The sequence below is a fragment of the Gymnogyps californianus genome, chromosome Z (assembly GCF_018139145.2).
Source record: "Gymnogyps californianus isolate 813 chromosome Z, ASM1813914v2, whole genome shotgun sequence".
Lineage (NCBI taxonomy): Eukaryota > Metazoa > Chordata > Aves > Accipitriformes > Cathartidae > Gymnogyps > Gymnogyps californianus.
Genome location: NC_059500.1, coordinates 73,179,351 through 73,198,571, shown reverse-complemented (window position 1 = coordinate 73,198,571; position 19,221 = coordinate 73,179,351). Strand labels below are relative to the sequence as shown.

Below are 19,221 nucleotides of genomic sequence, written 5' to 3'. Positions count from 1 at the left end.
GAAAAGAGGAGAGGGTGGTTTTCCATAAATGCTGAAGGAAAGGAGCTATTCCTGCAAAAGCCAGTGTCAGTGCAAGAAGAAAGTGGATGGGGGGTATGTCTGGTTACTAACCACTCTTATCAGCAAGTCCTCCTGCCCGGGCAGAAGAGAAGCCCAAAAATATCCCTTTCTCTCCTCCAGAGAGCCAGAAACCTCTTACTTCTTCCTTTCTGTTCCCTGTGGGGTGAGAGCCCCCTCTGCCAGCAGGTACCCCCCTTGCCAGGGTAGCACAGAGAGCAGCCTGGGGAAGAGCAGAACGGAGAAGGGGACATATCCAGGCTGCACCTCGAGAGGGATGAGGAGAGAAGAGGCATTTTTGGAGAGCTGCTGGCTGTGAGAGGCAGCCCACACTCCCTCGCTGGGAGCGATAGCTGGTAATATTCGTGGCTAGCTTGTTGCTTGGTACATGACAAAGTGCTTGTAGCTTCCCTCCAGAGGCTCCTCCTAGATAAATATACAATTTCCAGGAGTTGTGGTGGGACAGCTTTGCCGAGGATACACAGCTGCTGATGGTCCCAGTTGTGTCTGATTTCACCTGGTATTTTCCCTGTCTCCTCCATCTGGAGAGGCCGGGAGGATGGATTGCTTTCTTGCAACCTTTAAATAAGGTGATGGAGGGGGCAGGGGCATTGCATGGTGTAGATCATGCAGGGGTTTTGTGCCTGGAGCTGGGAAAAGAGGGAGTAGGGGATGCTGAGTCCCCTTCTGCTAGTCCCCTGCGTGGAGGCAGAGGGCTGCTGTGACACAGACCCTTGGTTCCCCAATACCTGCCAGGGAGCCCTTGTGGACACCCTGCATGCCCCCTGCACAGCCGAGCTGGGGAAGGCACTGCCCTCCCGCACGGCAGGCAGGGATGCTCCCTCTCTCTGGCTAGCAGCTGAGCTCCTGGAGGAAACTTCCAGGACTCTGCACAGATTCAGGCTCTAGGGCTGCACGTTGCTCACAGCTGGTGTGGACTGAGACCGGGCATGGCAGAAACCCAACACTTCAGAGCAGTTTTGGGCTACTGATCCCCAAGCCCTCCCTGATCGGGGGGTACCAAGGGAGACAGCTACTCCTCTCCGGAGATCAGGGCTGCCATGTGCTCCCATGTGCACTGACCACAAGCTCCTTGGGGTGAGGAGCAGCTGCTGAGGGACCTGTGTGGGTGCTAGGAAGCATTTTCCCCATGCATCGCCTTTGCACAGTGCATCCAGCCCCATGTCGAGGACAGGGGTCCCCTGGAAGCAGAAGCTATTTTGGCAGGGACTGGAAAACCCCATGCAGTTCATGCCCCGCATCCTTCCCGGCCATTTTAGAGGGGTTAGGCTCAGCATTTGGATGGGAGCTGCAGGGGTGTCAAGCTCTGCTCCCCAAACCCCAGCAGTGGAAAGCCTCACAGCTGTGCTGAGGAAGCAAAGAGCACATCAGCCCCCTGCTCTCCGCAGGAGCTGCAGCCCCTTTCCTGCCAGCTGGGCACGGCAGCCTGGCACCCCGGGATGTTCCAGCCCTGAGCCACAGGCAGGGACGCACTCTCCATCCCCAGAGCCGTCCTTGGCTCTGTTTGCCAGCACCTTCCCCTGGGAGCTACATAGTCCCTTGCCCCACGATGCTCTTCAGGTCTCCAGGAGCTGGACAGAGACCCGGCAGGCTTGGTCCCAGAGCAGCCGGTAATGAGGTTTGGTCATTACTGCCCCGGGCTATGTGCGAACCAGTGACCTGGCTCTGAAATGGTTTATGTTACATGCAAATCCCCTCACAGAGGTGTTGGGGGAGGAAAGCCGGCCTCGGCATGAACTCCCCTGGCTGGAGAGCAAACCCCAGCACTGCAAAGGGCTTCCTGTGCCCGGTGCACTCGCTGTGCTGCCACGTCCTGCCTTGCTGGTATACCCAGCGTCAGCCCCTTGCAGGTGTGCCACACCGAGCACCGTGGACCCCAGCTTCACTTGAGGCCTGACAGTGCTACTGTTACACACAAAACAATAATCAGCTGCCGTAACGAGGATGCGGAGTAGCTGAACTGGCTTCCCTGCTGTTGTGCTGGCTCCAAGTAGAAACAGCTGCATTTGGTTTGGTTAAATGTTTTATTTACTCCCAATTATCCCAGATAACAAATTTGCTTTCTTTTGTTCAATATTTAATACTGTTTCAGAGCAAAGCTGCTCTTTGGTTTCCGATGGAAGATGGGGGGGTTAGGAGGGACTCGCTGCCGTGGGTGGGGTCTCAAGCAAAGGCTGGAGGTGCCCAGCATCCCTGCTGCGCATCGGTCCCTAAGGCACCCATCCCAGCATCCCAACCCACGGGGACAAGGTCACCTGCAGGAGCACAGTTGGGTTTGGAGGTGCTGGTGTGCCGGGTGGGATCTCTGAGGACCCACATGGGCATTGCCTTGGAGCAGCAATGGTGCCCAGCACCGGCACTGCCGGAAGGAGTCTGCTCTGCAGCGTGGAGCGAGGGGGTCTGTCATGGATGCGGGATGCCCAATGGCTTCACCTGCCTAACTCATCTTCCCACAGCATCCCACACCTTGGGGAGCATCTCTGGAGGGGGCTACCATGCCAGCTGGCCACCCCATCCCATGCCATGGTTGCCGGAGACCTCTCTTCTTGCTCTTTCCTCTCGCTGCTTAACCAGGCTTGCTTGCTAATTTTTGAAGGCTTGAGAGCTGACAGGTTTGAAAAGCACCTCTGCTGTGCTGTGAATAGCACAGCCTTGTGCAGTGCAGGATGAAGCAAACTCCAGTGAGTCTGTTATCACGCTGTCCTGCTGCAAGGCGGCTTTTAGGGCTAGGAACTTGCACCATGATTTGTGCTTAAAGTGGGGCTCTGAGCTTTCTCTTCTCTATGAGTAATGCCTCACCCAAAAATTTACAACACTGCCTCTTGACATGCGCGCTGAACTTTCTGCAAGGGAAATGAGAAAATCCATAGCTTGGTTTACGAGCCCTAATCAGTGTAAAACAGGGCCTTTAAGAAATTTATCTTTTACTGAGTCCACCCTGTTCTCTGGCACCTTCTAGGGAATAAATTCTTGCTCTTTGAGGCTGGGGAACTGGCTCCTAGATGGCAGTGGGGCCAGGGGACTTTGATTACAGCCGCAGGTGTCCCTGGCCCATTTCGGGAGCTCCCGAGGAGATGCTGCAGTGTGAGGGTGTCGGGGCTGGGCTAGGCGCTGGCTGAATGTGGGCATCTCTGGTGCTCAGCTGGAATGGCTCATGCTCCAGAGGGATCTGTCTTTGATGTCTAATTTCAAGGGGGGGAATGTCCCCCTGAAAATGTCACTTGCTAAGGTTGGGGTGGCTTAGACTGACTGGGAGAGAGCTAAAGTGTCTGGGAGGGGGTTAAACCCTGTCCCCATCACTTGCCCCAGGTCACCCAGGAGGTTGGTGAGGGACGAGCCCATCTCGCCCTGTGCCCCTGCACCCCTGTGCTCTAATTCTCTCTCACATGAATTTTGCTGCATTAATTTAAAAAAAAACTTGCTTAATCCTTCTTGAAGAAACGGTGGTTATGAACATGATGTTCCCAGCGTGCAGCCCGTGCTCCCAAGCCCATGCAGAAGCATGATGCAGGGGAGCATCGCCTGCCTCCATACCGCCTCACCGCTGTCCTCTGCACCCCTCCTCATCCTCACCCTTATCCAAGAACAGCCTGGACATGGGATAACAGAGCAAAATTGGAGCTTCGCCTCCCTCCCTTTCTCCAGCAACAAGACACAGCTGCATCCCGACAGCTGGGGCAGTGGAAAGGACAATCCCTGGCTGTAGCCGTGCTGCCACTCCAGTGCAGGTGGTGCATGGCAGGCGGATGGTCCCCTGATCTGCCAGGCAGTAGAGATATGATTTATTCACCGTTGTTTTCTTTGTTGTTTCCTACCAGCCTGTTGTACAGACAATTTTAGAAAAGCAGCATTAGATAAATAATACATCGTGTTTGCAGCCAGTGTGCGTGTAACAAAAGCATCTGCATAGGTGCGTGCACAGACGTGTGGGGCGTGCTGCTCTTGTGCACGTGTGCCTGCGTGCTCGGAGCTGGCATCTCACACCTGGATGGGTCCCCGTTGTGCCCTCCAGCCTCTGCAGCTTTGCTTTTGGTCACTTGAGTGCCTTTTTACTTATTGGCACATACCCACTGCCTGCAAGGTCATGGCCATGGTGCGAAAAAAGTCAGCAGGTGAGGATGTGGAGGGGGTTTCACATCACGTTAGGCACAAGCAGGAGATGGGGCAGCAATCCTGCCATGGGCACTGGGGAGAGGCAGGGATGCTAACAGCAGGAGTCCAGCAGCAGAGCAGCATTGGTGCTGGGGTTGTCCCCTAGAGCGGGGTAGTGCGGGGTCCTGCACGTACCCAGTGGGCTGTGTCATGGCTGTAGCTCTAGCATGAGCACACACTGCTGTCATGGGCCCTGGAGGCTTTGCTGGCCCAAGGCCAGGATGAGGAGTTATGCAGGTGACCCTGCGAGCACACTCTAAGATCAGTATCCCCCAGCAGCCCAGCAGCTGCATGTGCCCCAAGTGCACCAGAAGAAATACCTCCTACAGAAGTGTTTGAGAGGCCTCTTAAAACTTTTATTGGTACTATTTTTTGTATCCCTCCACCTGTGGAGCAAGGCATCTTTCAGTCCTCAGCAGGAAAGGAAAATTATAACTGATCCCTTTCAGAAACCTCTAAAAATGATCTAAAATAACTTTTCTCTATATAAAAAGGCCACAATTTTAATGTCCATTATCTCATGACCTAGCAGGGCTAGGAAAAGCTATTGTAGGTCATTTTTAGTGGTTTCTAAAATGGATTGGTCACACTTTTCCCCTGCACAGTGGGACTTGGTACAAGGATGACTGGGCTTTAGAGGTGGGGAGGGAGACAAAAATCTGTGTCTGTGCCGATGCATCTGGGGCTGCTTTCATCCTCAAGGGCAGCTCATTGTGCTCTCCCCAGCTGAGCAGATGCTGGAGCTGGTCAAGTGACAGCTATTTCCAACAAGATGGAGAGACAACAGTCAAACGGATGCAAAGCCAGGGGCACCGCATGGTGGGAAAGCCAACCCCATCCCTGCCACCAGTCTTCTGTGGGGTCTGCAGAGACAATGAGCCTGGCACCAGTTTTTGCTGGCTGCCGCAGACCCAAATTTTGCTGGAGCATTGCACAGCTTGCGAGCGGCATGCCCAGGCGGGATGTGCCCAGCTCTGGCACAGCCTTTCATCCCCTTGCCTCGAGCTTTTGCAGCAAGGCTGGTTGCAGCCCAAACCGCTGGGAAGCTGCCATGGCCAGGCATTAAACACGCTAGATTTGCAGAGAGGATGTCAGCAGAGCATGTGGGAGAAGTGGCTTCCTGCCATGAGAGAGGTTAGATTAGAGAGGGCAGGCGCTGTTTGCGGCGAAAGGAAAGGAGCTTTGCCTTGACGGAGTTCGGCAGCTCCACAGGCAACGGGAAAGTAAATATTTGCCAGGATTAGGGAGGCTGCACACGGTAGCCTGGGGAGAAGTGCCCGTGCAAAGGCAACATGTTGCTCGGGTTGTTTTCGGGGTTGGGCAGGAGCTGAGAGCTGGACATCAGCTGGGGAGGATGGAGGAGGTTGGAGCAGGACACCCCACACGCAGAGGCACTGCTCAAAGCCTCAGGGCAGAAAAAGCCTTTAATGCTCCCTCGATGGCTTTGTTTTTCCTTCACTGCCTTTCTTGTTTTCTCGATCAGCCCAACGGTCTGGCCCACCTCCAAAGACAGCATTATGGAGCGCCGGATCGATTGGAGCCTGCAATTTTATTTGCTCTCTTTAAGAGCCTTTGATGGGCAGGATGAGCTGTGCCGGTGAGGGTCTTTCCTGGCCGAGGAGGGGAGAGGAATGGGGTTGCAAGCCACCATCTCCTGTAGGGAGACAGGGACCCTGCCACCAGCTTGGAGAAGGCACTGTGGCAGGGTGAGCAGGCACAGCCCTCCCAATGCACTGTGGCAGCTGAGAAGGGGCTTGCAGCCCCTCCCTCATGGTGCCTGGTGGTCGTGGTCATGGTCACCCATGCGGTGTCACGGTCGTGTCCCTGAGTGGCACATCACACTGGCCCTGCACTCTCCCATGGGGCAGACTTTGTGCCCATCGAGGTGGAGAGTGGGGCAGTTGTGTGACAACCCCTCCCAGGACTGATGGCGCTTTGGAGAGATGGAGGTAGCAGAAGTGTCCCCATGAGACAGCTCATCCCTGCCCGGAAAAGGAGGGAGATGGCTGGGGCAAGACAGGCTTCATACAGCAGCATTCCTTCAGCTGCAGCGGGCTGAGGATGCTGCATGGGCACCATGGTGGCAGAGACACGAAGGTCATTTTGACTCCCTTCCCCGGACTCTCCTTCCACCTCTGGTTTGCTAAAAGGCACCGGAGGCCAAAAGGTGGAGGGTGCCATGGGTGCAGAGGCTAAGGGCTGCATTTGGGGCCCCGATCCCAGTACGGAGGACAGGATCTTCAAGGCATTCAAGGTTGTGAAAACAGGGCACCTTTGAAGGCTGCTGTGGAGTGAGGAAGTGGGAGGCAATTCGGGCAGCCCCCCTTCTCCCAGCAAAGCAAACCGGAGGCACAAGCCCAACCCAGCCTCCTTGGTAGAGGAATTAGCACAGATCACTGAGAGTCAGATCTGGCATAATAATGGAGACAATGGAGATGATGATAGATAAATTATCCTCAGATGGACTAATTGCAGCTCAGTAGCAGTGCAGCATCCAGGGCCATGTGGGTAGGGCAGAGCCTCCTCGTCAGGCAGGGATCGTGCAGGGATTCAGGGATGCTTGCCAAAGCCTCGGCTGCCTCTACCTGGATTCCCGGCTCGCTCCTGGTGTCGTGCAGGACAGCTGAGTGCAAGTGGCCTGAGCCCAGCAGCAAGTGGGCAAAAGGCCCATGGCAGCATCCCCAGCATCCTTCCCCCCTCATGCAATATTTCCAGCCCCCAGCCCGGTTTGCTGGGTGCCAGGCAGGTGCTGTTAGCCCACACTGCCACCGCGCAGTCGCTCAGACCCCAAAGGCTGTCTCTGAATCCCCTGCACCCCTTCACCCTCTGAAACACCTCCCGGGAGCCCCCAAACCCCTCCTATTACCCCCTGCAAAGAGCGATGCTGCCCCGCATTCGCTCCCACCTCGCCCTGGGGGCAGCTGCAGGGCAGGGAAGGGGTTAAGAAGACAGCAGGCGAGGAGGAGGAGGATAGAGAGGAGGAGGATGGAGCCGTAAGGGCCTTGTCTCTGGCCTTTCGACTAGCCACTCTGTTTTTGCTGCAGAGGGTCTGCTTGAATAATTTAGCTGGGAGGCTCATTACCCAGGCTCTGGCCTTCGTCTGCCGGCTGAAGGCTGAAATAGCCATTAGGAGGAACACACATCGCTGACTGCCCCCCCCCCACTCCCTGCCTCTGCTGCTCTTGGCTCTCTTGATGTCTGCTTGCTCCCTCTCCAGCCCTGCCCTGGAGGTGCCAGTGTATGTGCAAGCTCCGTGCCTCAGTTTCCCTCTGTGGACTGCAGCAGGGTGCTGCAGCTAGAGCTCATGGCATCCCCCCAGAAAGCTTTTCTAGCAAAACCCATTGTTATTTTCTGGCCATGGGCTCTGCTGTGCAACACCGAGCTGGGATCCCAGCTGCCCACCCCAGGAGCCCATGTTCACAGCAAACCAGCTGGGTTGGCCCTCTCCAGAGGGCATGGTTGGGCTGCGTTTTCCCATCAGGGTCCTGCTCTGCTCCCAGGTGCCCACAGCTGAGCAGAGGAAAGCCATCCCCGAGCGCATTACACCCTCGAGGCCTGGGCTGCGCCTAAGCAGGGCCAAGGAGACCTCCAGGAGACCTGCAGCTCTGCAGGGCTGTGCACCACGCTGGGGATTTGCACAAATGTGGCTGCAGGGATGTCAGATTTCACATTGATGTCTTAAGGCTTTGGCATCCTCCTGATGCCACCGGCTCACCAGTGCAGCGAGGGCACCCTTAGCCAACTTCACTGCATCCTTTACTGCTCTGGCATGGCACGCAGAGGGGTGTTAGGCAGGTCTGCAGGATGTGGGGCTGTGCACAGACCTCCCCTTGCACATGGCAACCCCACAGGGAAGCATTTGGGCATAGCTTCCCTGCACCAACATCAGTATGGGATGGTCCACAGCAAGACATGGTGCACACACAGTGCTGTGGGACTTGTGATTTGCCCTTGCAGCCCTTGGGGGAAAGAATGAGAAAGCAGTGAGCGCTGTAGCTTAATGGGGTCAAGAGAGCAGCACCTCCTCCCCATCAGCAACATCTCTGTAGTAGCCTTGAAGACAATTTCTTCCAATACCTGCCAACCTCCTCTGCCACCCCTTCACTCATTAGAGTTAGCGACCTGCTGGGGAAGAAGGGGAGCTGCTGTGCACAGCCCAGTCCAAGGCAAGGTCTCATGGGGGGCCTCAGCAGAAGACATGGGACAAAGGCCCCCAGATGCTTTGAGCAGTTCATAAACACAGACCTTGCAAACTGTCCCCTCTGAGCTGGCAGCAGTTGAGGGTGGAGGGACATCCCCTTGTTCAGGACCTGGTGATAACCCCACCTCGACGGGTAATTGCTCTTTCTCTTTCCCTGGCAGCCCCCCCGAAGGAGCCAGTGCTGATGTGCTGGTCCAACAACTACTCGAAGGGTTTCTACTGCAGCTGGCACCTGCCCAGTCCCACCTACGTCCCCAACTCCTTCAACATCTCCATCATGTAAGCGTCCGGCAGGGAAGGGTGCAGCAGGGCGAATTTTTGTCCCTGCAGCCTGGAGCAGGTCCCAAGTAGCGCCATGAAGTCTCAGGGCAGTGGGTCTGACCTACTGTCGTGGTTTAAGCCCAGCCGGCAACAAAGCACCACGCAGCCGCTCGCTCACTCACTCCTCCCCCCCCAGGTAGGATGGGGAGGAGAAAATACAGCAAAAAAAGCTCGTGGGTCAAGACAAGGACAGGGAGGGATCACTCACCACTTATGGTCACAGGCAAAACAGACTCGATTTTGGGGAAAAATAAACCAATTTAATTTGTTAACAACCAAATCAGAGTAGGATAATGAGAAATAGAACCATATCTTAAAAACACACCTTCCCCCCACCCCTCCCTTCTTCCCAGGCTCAGCTTTGCTCCCGATTCCTCTACCTCCTCCCCCCGCAGCGGCACAGGGGGGCAGGAATGGGGCTTGCGGTCAGTTCGTCCCACGTTGTCTCTGCCGCTCCTTCCACAGGGGGAGGACTCCTCACACTCTTCCCCTGCTCCAGCGTGGGGTCCCTCTCACGGGGGTCAGCCCTCCACGAGCTTCTCCAACTCAAGTCCTTTCCACACACTGCAGTCCTCCACGAACTGCTCCAGCATGGGCTTTCCCACAGAGTCACAGCCTTTTCTGGGCCCAGCCACCTGCTCCACCGTGGGGTCCTCCACGGGCTGCAGGGGAGTCTCTGCTCTGCCGTTAACCCTCCATCGGCTGCAGGGGGACAGCCTGCCGTCTCACCACGGGCTGCAGGGGAATCTCTGCTCCGGAGCACCTCCTCCCTCTCCTCCATCTTCACTGACCTCGGTATGCACATGGTTGTTTCTCTCACATCCCACTCCTCACTGGAGGTCCTCTTCTACCATCTTCTTCTTCTTCCTCTCCTGCTCTCTTACTGTCACTGTTAGCAGCTGCAGCTGCTGCTGCTCCTCTTCTTCGTCCTCCATCTTACTCTCACACCCCCTCAGGAGGTTTTTATTTCCCCCCCCTTCTTAAATATGCTATCACAGAGGCGCTACCACTGTTGCTGATTGGCTCAGCCTTAGCCAGAGGCGGGTCCGGGTTGGAGCCAGGGAAGCTTCTAGCAGCTTCTCACAGGAGCCACCCCTGTAGCCCCTCCCTCGCTACACAAACCCAGCACACCTATGCTGAGCATTTGGGATCGGTGTCCCAAAAATGGGCCTGGGGAAGGATGCTCCAGGTTCATCCAAACCGGCTGCTTGGCACTGGGGCTTTGTCCCAAGAAAGTCCTCATTTCCCCAGAGGGGACCAGGAAAGTCCCCGACTCCCAGGTCCCTTTCCATGCCCCCAAAGTCCATCCTCTCTGCACCACTTGTCCATGGTGGAGGTTGTGCCCGCTGTTTTTTGGTGTGTTTGGCACAGCCATGCTCCCTTCTGCCGTACACTGGCTGCAGCCAGGCAGCAGCGGCATCCCTCACCCAGAATTGGCCATGGCATGGCATTGTCCTCCACCCTGTGCCTGGGTCCTGGCACAGCCCTTATACAGGCTGGTGCCATGCATTAGCTTTTGGGGCTTGTGTCACCAGCAGAAAGGAGATCCTGTTCCTCTCACAGGAGGGACAGAGCCAACCCCAGCCCCAGCAGGGTCTCATCCTTTCCTTGGGGCCAGCATGAGAACATTCACCCCAGTCTCTGTGCAGGCTTAGGATAAAACATCGCACACGTGAGCCTGCAAAATTCCCTGGCAGGAGGAAAGCAGCTCTTTGGCTGTGGCGGGGGTTGGCACATGGGGACTTTGGGCAGAGGGGGAGACAGCACTGGTCCTTCTGCCTCCTGCCTCCAGCTGCGTGGGTGCATCCCCACCCCGAGCACTGCTCCGTAGGTAACAGCTCTTCTCGCCCCTGCTTTCCAGACACAGCACGAGAGAGATGGTCTGCGAGAAGGATGTCTTTCCCAAAAACAGGTGTCACATCAGATACCTCCAGCTCTTCTTGACGGTGAAGTACAAGGTGACTCTGACAGTCACGAATGCTCTGGGCAAAAACTCCACCACTCTCACCTTTGACGAGTTTGCCATAGGTAACTTCCGCGGCAGCAACTGGCCTCTCCAAGCCAGTGTTAGGGTTGGCTTGCTCTGCACACAGCGTCGCCTGCTGAAGCGATGGGCCAGGGAAGGGGCAGGCTCTCCAAGTAGAGCCTCTACCTATCCGTGCATGAGATGGAGCTGGGGTCTGAGACACGCTGGCATCCTCCCAGTGCTCCCCTGATTCTTTTGGCCTTGCTGTAACTGATGCCGGCACCTGAGCATCCTAGGGGAGCCAGGCAGGATGTCCACAGGCAGCCCCCATGCTGGTCCCATCGGTGGCCTGGTGCCCTGCCTGGTCCCATCCCCAGTGGTCCAGGTCTCCTGTGGTTGCTGAGCTCCTCCTTGCTTGGGGGCTGGGAAAGTGGCTGCCAGGTACTGGGGCAGAGGGCTGTGAAACTGGTGTGGTCCAAATGGCATTGTTGGAGATATGCGAGAAACAAAAACAAAGGATGCTACTTAGTTAATGAGGCTTGACCTTGAGAAGAGAAACAAGATGACACCATAAGTCAGCAGGTAAAGAAATACCAAGATAAGCACAGGGGCAATCAAAATGCTACTTGAACTGTGAGTGAACTATCCTAATTAACATACTAGAAAACCTGCCCTCAGGCAGGGAGAGCCCCCTACCAACAGAAGCCCCTTCCTCACAGAACATGCGCAGTAAAAAAGGAGGACGCTGCCACTTTAAGTGGAGATGAGACTTGCGAGAACCAATAGGAACGAGGGTAACTCAGCGAAACTGTAAAAATACTGATAACTGTTGCTCGAAAGGTATAAAATGCTTTACTGTGTGTTAACCAGGTGTGCTAGCTTTGTGGAGTTACCACCTAGCACCCATCTCTGCACAGACATGAAATAAACAAATATCTTGACTCTGTGTGTTAATCGGCTTTTTTGCACACCGGGTGAAAGAATCCTGATTTTTGGGACAACATTTTGGCACCCCAGATGGGACAGCCATAAGGCCTTGCCCGGATTGTCTTGCCGTCCCCGACAGCGGACCGGACCAGACCAAGCTCCAGCGCACACCAACCTATTGATCAGGGACTCCTCCGGATTCCCTCCGAAGCCGGGGCGACAAGCGACTCAAAGGTGCAACGCCGACCAGAGATATTTGTATCAGGGTGAAAGGGGGATGAATCCTTGGACTGGTGAGTATAAAATTTAATTACAAATTCAATGACTCCCATGGAAGGTTAAAGGGTAAAGTCGCACGTAGACGTTCGGCAAAGGGTGCCGTAATTGACCAGGGGGGTCAGAGCCGAGTGCGCATACTGACCAAGGGGGGTCAGAGTGGTACTGACCAAGGGGGGTCAGAGTGGAAATTACTGACCAAAGCGATCAGAGTGGTAATTACTGACCAAAGCGGTCAGAGGGGTAATTACTGACCAAGGGAGTCAAAGCCGGCAAATAGGTAAATTTGGTTAAAATGGGAGCAAGCCAATCCACGATTCCTCCCTGTAGCCCTTTGGGGTGTATTTTGAAAAATTGGAAGAAGTTTGGGGGAGATCCGATGACTAAAGATAAAATGAAAAGATATTGTAATCAATGGTGGCCGAATTATAAATTGGGTGACGATGAGGTCTGGCCAGAAAATGGATCGGTAAACTATAATGCTATATGACAATTGATGTCGTTTTGCCATTGGATGGGGAAATGGGACAAAGTACCTTATGTTGATGCCTTTATGACTTTGTACAGAAAATCTGATATGCGACTGACCTAGTGATGTATACAGCTTCTGAGAAAAAGGAGAGAGGTTGTTGCATAGGCTGTGATGATAGAAAGATTGCAGGGGGAGAAGAGCAGGAGGATGTGCAACTGTTAGTCCCGACAGCCCCACCACTATACAAAAGTAGTGCCAGACAATTGCCAATCATCGATCCTAATTTACAATTGGGCAATGAGAATTTTAGCCCCATTTCAAGCCGGACTAGAGGGCACGCTGAACCAGTTGTACAGGCTCCCCTGAGACAGGCGGTGGGACCAGAAGGACTGCCGGGTTTTGTACATGTTCCGTTCACTACCTCTGACCTGTTAAATTGGAAACAATCTGTTGGATTCTATAAGGGAAACCCTGACGGAATACATCAACTATTAGAAACTATAATGTTAACACATAATCCCAACTGGGGAGATATACAGGCTCTGCTAAATACATTCTTTGCGGCAGAGGAAAAGAGAATGGTGATTGAAAGGGCTAGGGAAGAAGGGGGAAGGAGAAACAGGCAAGAAGATTCTGAGGAGTTCCTACCTACTAAAAGGGACCCAGAATGGGATCCTAATAGGGGGGGAAACGAGGGCTCAACTGAAGCAGTATCAGCAGGTGATACTATATGGGGTTCAGCATGGAGTGCCTAAACCGAAGAATGTGTCTAAGCTTTATGAGGTAAGGCAGGGTCCGGAGGAAAATCCATCTGCCTTTTACGAAAGGCTATGTGAGGTAGCTAGAAAATGGATGGACTTGAATCCGGACGATGAGGCAAATCAGAGGATGTTCAATATATGTTGTTTATTGGGTAGTCGACTCAGGATATAAGGAGAAAGTTGCAGAAAGTTGATGGAGCTGGGGGAATGTCGATCTCACAATTGATAGAGATAGCGTATAAGGTTTATGACAATCGAGATGAGAAAGAAAGAAAAGAAAAACAACAGAATGAAGTTGCAAGCATCTTTGCTGGCAGCGGCAATAAATGGAAATGATGTTGAAGGGAAGGGTAGAGGAAAAAGTAAAGGAAGAGGAGGATGCAGTGGAATAATGCAGGGAAGAGGTCCGCAAAACTGAACCCCTTTAGGGCTAAATCAGTGTGCGGTCTGTAAACAGGAGGGACACTGGAAGAATGAATGCCTGAAACAAAAGGGGCCAAAGGAACGGGATCATGCAGAAAATGCTGATCTTATTATGTTAGAAGATTCAGACAATGAATGAAGGGGACCAGGGGAGAACATTAAAGTCTCCCCAGCTGATCCCCTGGTTCCAGTTAAGCTGGGGAATGAGACCATAGATTTTTTAATTGACAGTGGGGCTACTCATTCAGTAGTCACCAGTTGTAAAGGACCTCTAAGTAAAGTAACTATACCTATTGTTGGGGCAACGGGAAAAAGAACATTAAGGCCATTTTTACAACCAATGGAATGCACAACTGGGGGAGCTAAATCAATTCATGAGTTTCTATACATGCCAGAATGCCCCCTACCTTTGTTGGGATGAGATTTACTATGAAAACTAAATGCACAAGTAACCTTTTCTGAGAATGCTGTACAGCTCCATATCCCGCCTGAAACCGCCTGGAGAGCTCAGATCTGCTTGCTGACAGATGAAACACCGGAAGAATCTGAAGAGAATATTCCAGATGCTGTATTAAATGTGGTAATCCCCCTGGTATCGGCTTCAAAAAACCCAGGTAAAGCAAAAAAGTGAGTCTGATTAAAGTAGAACTAAAAGAGGGGGCAAAACCAGTAAGGGTGCATCAACATCCTATTGGGCTGGAAGCTCGCAAGGGCCTCGAAGCCCTGATAAATACCTCTATACAATATGGACTGCTCAGAGAATGTCAATCTGAATACAATACACCGATTTTATTGGTGAGAAAGCCTCACTCCCAGGATTACTGATTAGTGCAGGACTTGAGGGCTATAAATTGGATAACCAAAGGCATACATCCTATGGTGTCCAACCCTTATACTTTGTTAGCGTCTGTACCCGAAAACAATGCCTATTTTACAGTGTTGGACCTAAAAGGCACCTTCTTCTGCATTCCAGTGGATGAACAGAGTCAAACACTCTTCGCTCTTGAATGGGAGAATCCGACTACTGGAAGGAAAGGACAACTGTGTTGGACCGTTCTTCCCCAGGGATTTAAAAATAGTCCCACTTTGTTCGGTGAAGTACTGGCCAAAGAATTAGAACAATGGCAAACTAATAATGATAATGTTACTCTCTTACAGTATGTGGATGATATCTTAATTGGAGCAGATACAGAACAGACTTGTACGGAAGCCACAGTAAGCCTGCTAAACTTTCTGGGAATAGCCGGATTCTGCTGGATATGGATCCCCAATTTTGGACTTATAGCCAAACCCTTATACACAGCCACAAAGGGCCTTGTGGGGAGTTGTTAGAATGGACTCCAGAGTGTCGGAGTAGTTTTGATGAAATTAAAAGAAAATGATGGAAGCTCGCCTCAAGAAGCTACATGAAGAAACTCACATGGGAGCTGATGCTATGATAAGCGGCGTTAAGAGATATGCTGTAGGGCCAAAAATGCAGACAAATGCAGATATAATAGTAAAGAGATGAAACTTGTTGTGTAAATAATCCCAAAATACAAAGAAAGCTGCCAGCAGGTGATGTAAAAAGAGGAATAACCCCTAGGGAATACTGGCAAATAGATTTCTCTGAATTACCAAAATGTGGACAACGTAAGTATCTACTTGTTCTAGTGGATACGTTTTCCGGATGGCCTGAGACTTTCCCTTGTCACAACAATGGGGCTAGGGAAGTAATTAGGATATTACTAAAGGAAATAACCCCCCAGATAACTAGAGTTGGACTATATGTCGTTAAAAGGGTTGGACAGCAACGACTCTTGTTTAATCCATCATGGTCCCTCAAACAGGTAGAGCTATCAATGCAGATTAATATCTCTGCAGTTAAACCAGCCTGTTCACCATTCATAAGTGCATCCTATACAGGATGGTTAGCGTGGTTACATGGGCGGTCTCTTACCCTTCCAAATCGAGCAAAAAGAGATGTAACTGGTATCCTAGGGACAGGATTGAGAGTCTGAAACAGCATAGATGCTGAAGTACTTGCAAACAAACTTAGTACAGCCACACATGATCTAAAAAAATTAGAACATCCATTGCGATCCTCCCTTAGGAACTCATCAATGGCTGTTGTCTGATATATTGCCTCAGCGGGAAAGGGTTAATGAAAAGGACCACCAATTAATCATAGATGCACTTGGTATATCCCAAAATAATATTTCTCTAGCTCTTAGTTGTATCCAGGCTCAACTGTGGGTGCAATATACAATAGCAGCAATTGTAAGAGAAGGTGAAGATGGCACCTTACCTACTGAAATTCAGGAAATAATCTGGGAAAATGCAACTGCATTTGAAAGAGAATTCCAGTCATGGTGGTATCTGGGCAATTTCACTCACAATCCTATCCATAACAAAGCCACAGCCTTTGTTGTAACCATACAGAATGCATCAGTAAAAACCATCTACCCGATCATCGCGTTAGGATTAAATCACAATGGGACTGTACTCTATCCACTAGAGTATGGGCCCAACGAGACAATAACAGATGGCAGACTGTTGAAGTTGATGCACATGTGGTATGGGAACAACAGGGATTTATTTGCGAAAGTAATACCATCAAAGCTCAAGACATTTGTCTTGACACTGAGCACAATGTTTGTCACTTTGAGATACATCCGAAAGAAATCCCTGGAACTGTACTTATATATATTGGAACTGTACTTATATATATTGGGAAAGGATGTGTGTGTATAAGAACTCTATGTAATTTTATAGTCATAGATAATATTACTGTCGGGATAAATAATCACTCAAATACTTGCATTTGTAACTTTACTAACATTATAGGATGATGATTTCAACTATTCAGCTCCGGTTACGACTTATCAGCTAATACAATCCAATTATACTTTAGTTAAGGATCTATTGCTTACTCCCATTGGGATGGATCTCACGCTGGTGAAAAAATTTTTACAACATAATGATCTACGCCGGTTGCTGGAATGTGCCTGAGAAGAGGGACAAAGGACTTGAATCACCGTTCACCATGACACAGAAGCGATACATTGTGTTTTGGACCGGGTGAAGAAAGATGGAGAACATAGGTGGTGGGAAGCCTTCCTCTGATGGCCACCCAAGGCAACAGGCATTCTTAATCTCATGCTACACCCTGTTGTGATCTTGTTATCACTAACATGTTTACTGCTTATAATCATACTGTATTTTAAGGTTTGGCTCATGATGAAGCAAATTGCTCTAATGCAATCACCCAGGGTATGCACGCTCACGACAGAGGGAGATAAATCCCTCAAACTTGAAAACTTCCCTATAAAGGACAGGAAAAAATTCCAGCGAGACATATGTCAATGGGAAGGAACCTATGAGCAGTTTTGGAAAATTTTGAAGCCTCCCAGAGACTGAAGTTTTAGAATGAAAAGATCTAAGTGAGACTTATTTTAAATACGAACTATTTATCTAAGTCTCAAAGGGGGGAATTGTTGGAGATATGCGAGAAACAAAAACAAAGGATGCTACTTAGTTAACGAGGCGTGACCTTGAGAAGAGAAACAAGATGACACCATAAGTCAGCAGGTAAAGAAATACCAAGATAAGCACAGGGGCAATCAAAATGCTACTTGAACTGTGAGTGAACTATCCTAATTAACATACTAGAAAACCCACCCTTAGGTAGGGAGAGCCCCCTACCAACAGAAGCCCCTTCCTCACAGAACATGCGCAGTAAAAAAGGAGGACACTGCCACTTTAAGTGGAGATGAGACTTGCGAGAACCAATAGGAACGAGGGTAACTCAGCAAAACTGTAAAAATACTGATAACTGTTGCTCGAAAGGTATAAAATGCTTTACCGTGTGTTAACCAGGTGTGCTAGCTTTGTGGAGTTACCACCTAGCACCCATCTCTGTGCAGACATGAAATAAACAAATATCTCGACTCTGTGTGTTAATCGGCTTTTTTGCACACTGGGTGAAAGAATCCTGATTTTTGGGACAACAGCATTGCCCTTCTTGCCCCTCTGAGCGTTCCTAAAAGAGAGGTTTGGTGTTTGTGCTGGAAGCAGAGCTGTGGAAATTAGGATTGGAAGAGAAATTAAAATGTCCCATCCTCTTCCCCCCATCCCTAGGCAGGATAAGCCCTTCCAAATCATCCTCCACCAGCCCTTACCTAACCTGCTCCTAAAAACCCTATTCCCCCCTTTGCACCTCTTCACTGCCCCATCCGGGCTGCAGATGCTGTGCAATGTGGGACAGGGAGCAGCAGGCCCTGGGGGCTGGGGTGTTCGTGCTGCCAGCTGTGCTGCAGGGATGCCGCCTGGCCGTGTCCAGACCCATGGTGCTGATGGCCTGACTGTGACAGACTGGTGTGGACTGAGCAATTCAGTGCAAAGCGCGGCAAAGCAGGGAGCTAGGCACAGTGCTTTTGCCACCAGCCAAAGCCAGCTTACAGCCAGTGCCGTGACAAGACTGCATCCTCAAAGAACAGGAAAAATGGGAGAGAGTAGAGTTCAGGAACACATCAAAAAACAATTTGCTGGTTGCATGTGGCAATTACTGGACCAGAAAAACAAATAAATGAATCATTGAAATGCAGCCAGCAGTCAGTTGTTGCCTTCAATGTGCTGCATGTGCCAGTCCCGAGCAGCTAGAAGTGCCGGAGTGCAAGAAGAGGAGCTCCACTGCTATCCCAGATTTTCCCTTTCTACCCCAAATCCTGGAAAACATCAAACAAGAAACAAGGTGCCAGCTCTGAACAGAGCGGGGAAATTATTTGGAGCAGGGACTGTCCTGCTGTGTCCCCGCAGCTGCGGTCCGTATCCGAAGCTTGTATTCGTTGGTGCATTGTGAACGTTGATAACGAGGCAAGGAGCTTAGCAGGGAAGCGGTGGAGTTTCAGTCGCTTGGGTGTCTTTAAATGGAAATTGTTGTGTTTGTGGAAGATACACTCCTTAAAAATGAAGGTAACCTCCAGCCTGCAGGGCCCAGGACAGCAATTAAGCTGCATTTTCTGAGTTCCTTGCATTCCCTCCTGCAGGAGTTCAGGGCATCATCCTGTAACATCTGCATCTCACCCATGCCCTGTCTGGCTTCCCGAGCATCTGGTGCCACTCCTGAGCAAAACAGCGGGCACCGCCTTGGGAGGAGGGATCTGCCCATCCTCCGTCCAGCACACAAAGGCAACTCCCCAGGGAAGCACACCCAGCTGCGAGCCCCAGGTGTCCCAGCACCAGCACAAGCCAGATCCAGCCCAGGGATTTGAACTCAGCCTGGATCGGAAGAGCAGTGAATGGAGGCCAGCACTGCCCCGGCCCAGCTGTTAGCACGGGTGCAATATTGCTGCCTCCTGCAAGAGTGCCTGGAGGGGCACAGGGTGCCCAGATGCATCCTGGTGGTTGCGATGGGAGGTGAGACCCCCCAGCACCACCTGGCAGATGCTCTAACACCTTCTGGGACAGCACTTGGGGAAGGGGTGACGGGCCGTTGCCGATAGGAAGGGCTGTGTCCTGCACCCTGGAGCCAGCCCGCTTCAATAAACACTTCAATATCTAATGGCCTTAAAATCTCCACGTTCTGTACAGCTATGAAATTCTCCTCCTCAGGATTTGGTACGGCTGCCATGCATAAGAAGCATAGGCACGGTGGTGATTGAGT

At 51.6% G+C, this 19,221-nt stretch overlaps 1 pseudogene; it reads left to right on the top strand.

The window, feature by feature from the left end:
• The first annotated feature begins 1,810 nt into the window (after positions 1–1,810).
• Positions 1,811–19,221, top strand: part of LOC127027797 (ciliary neurotrophic factor receptor subunit alpha-like) — a 38,559-nt pseudogene continuing 21,148 nt past the window's right edge.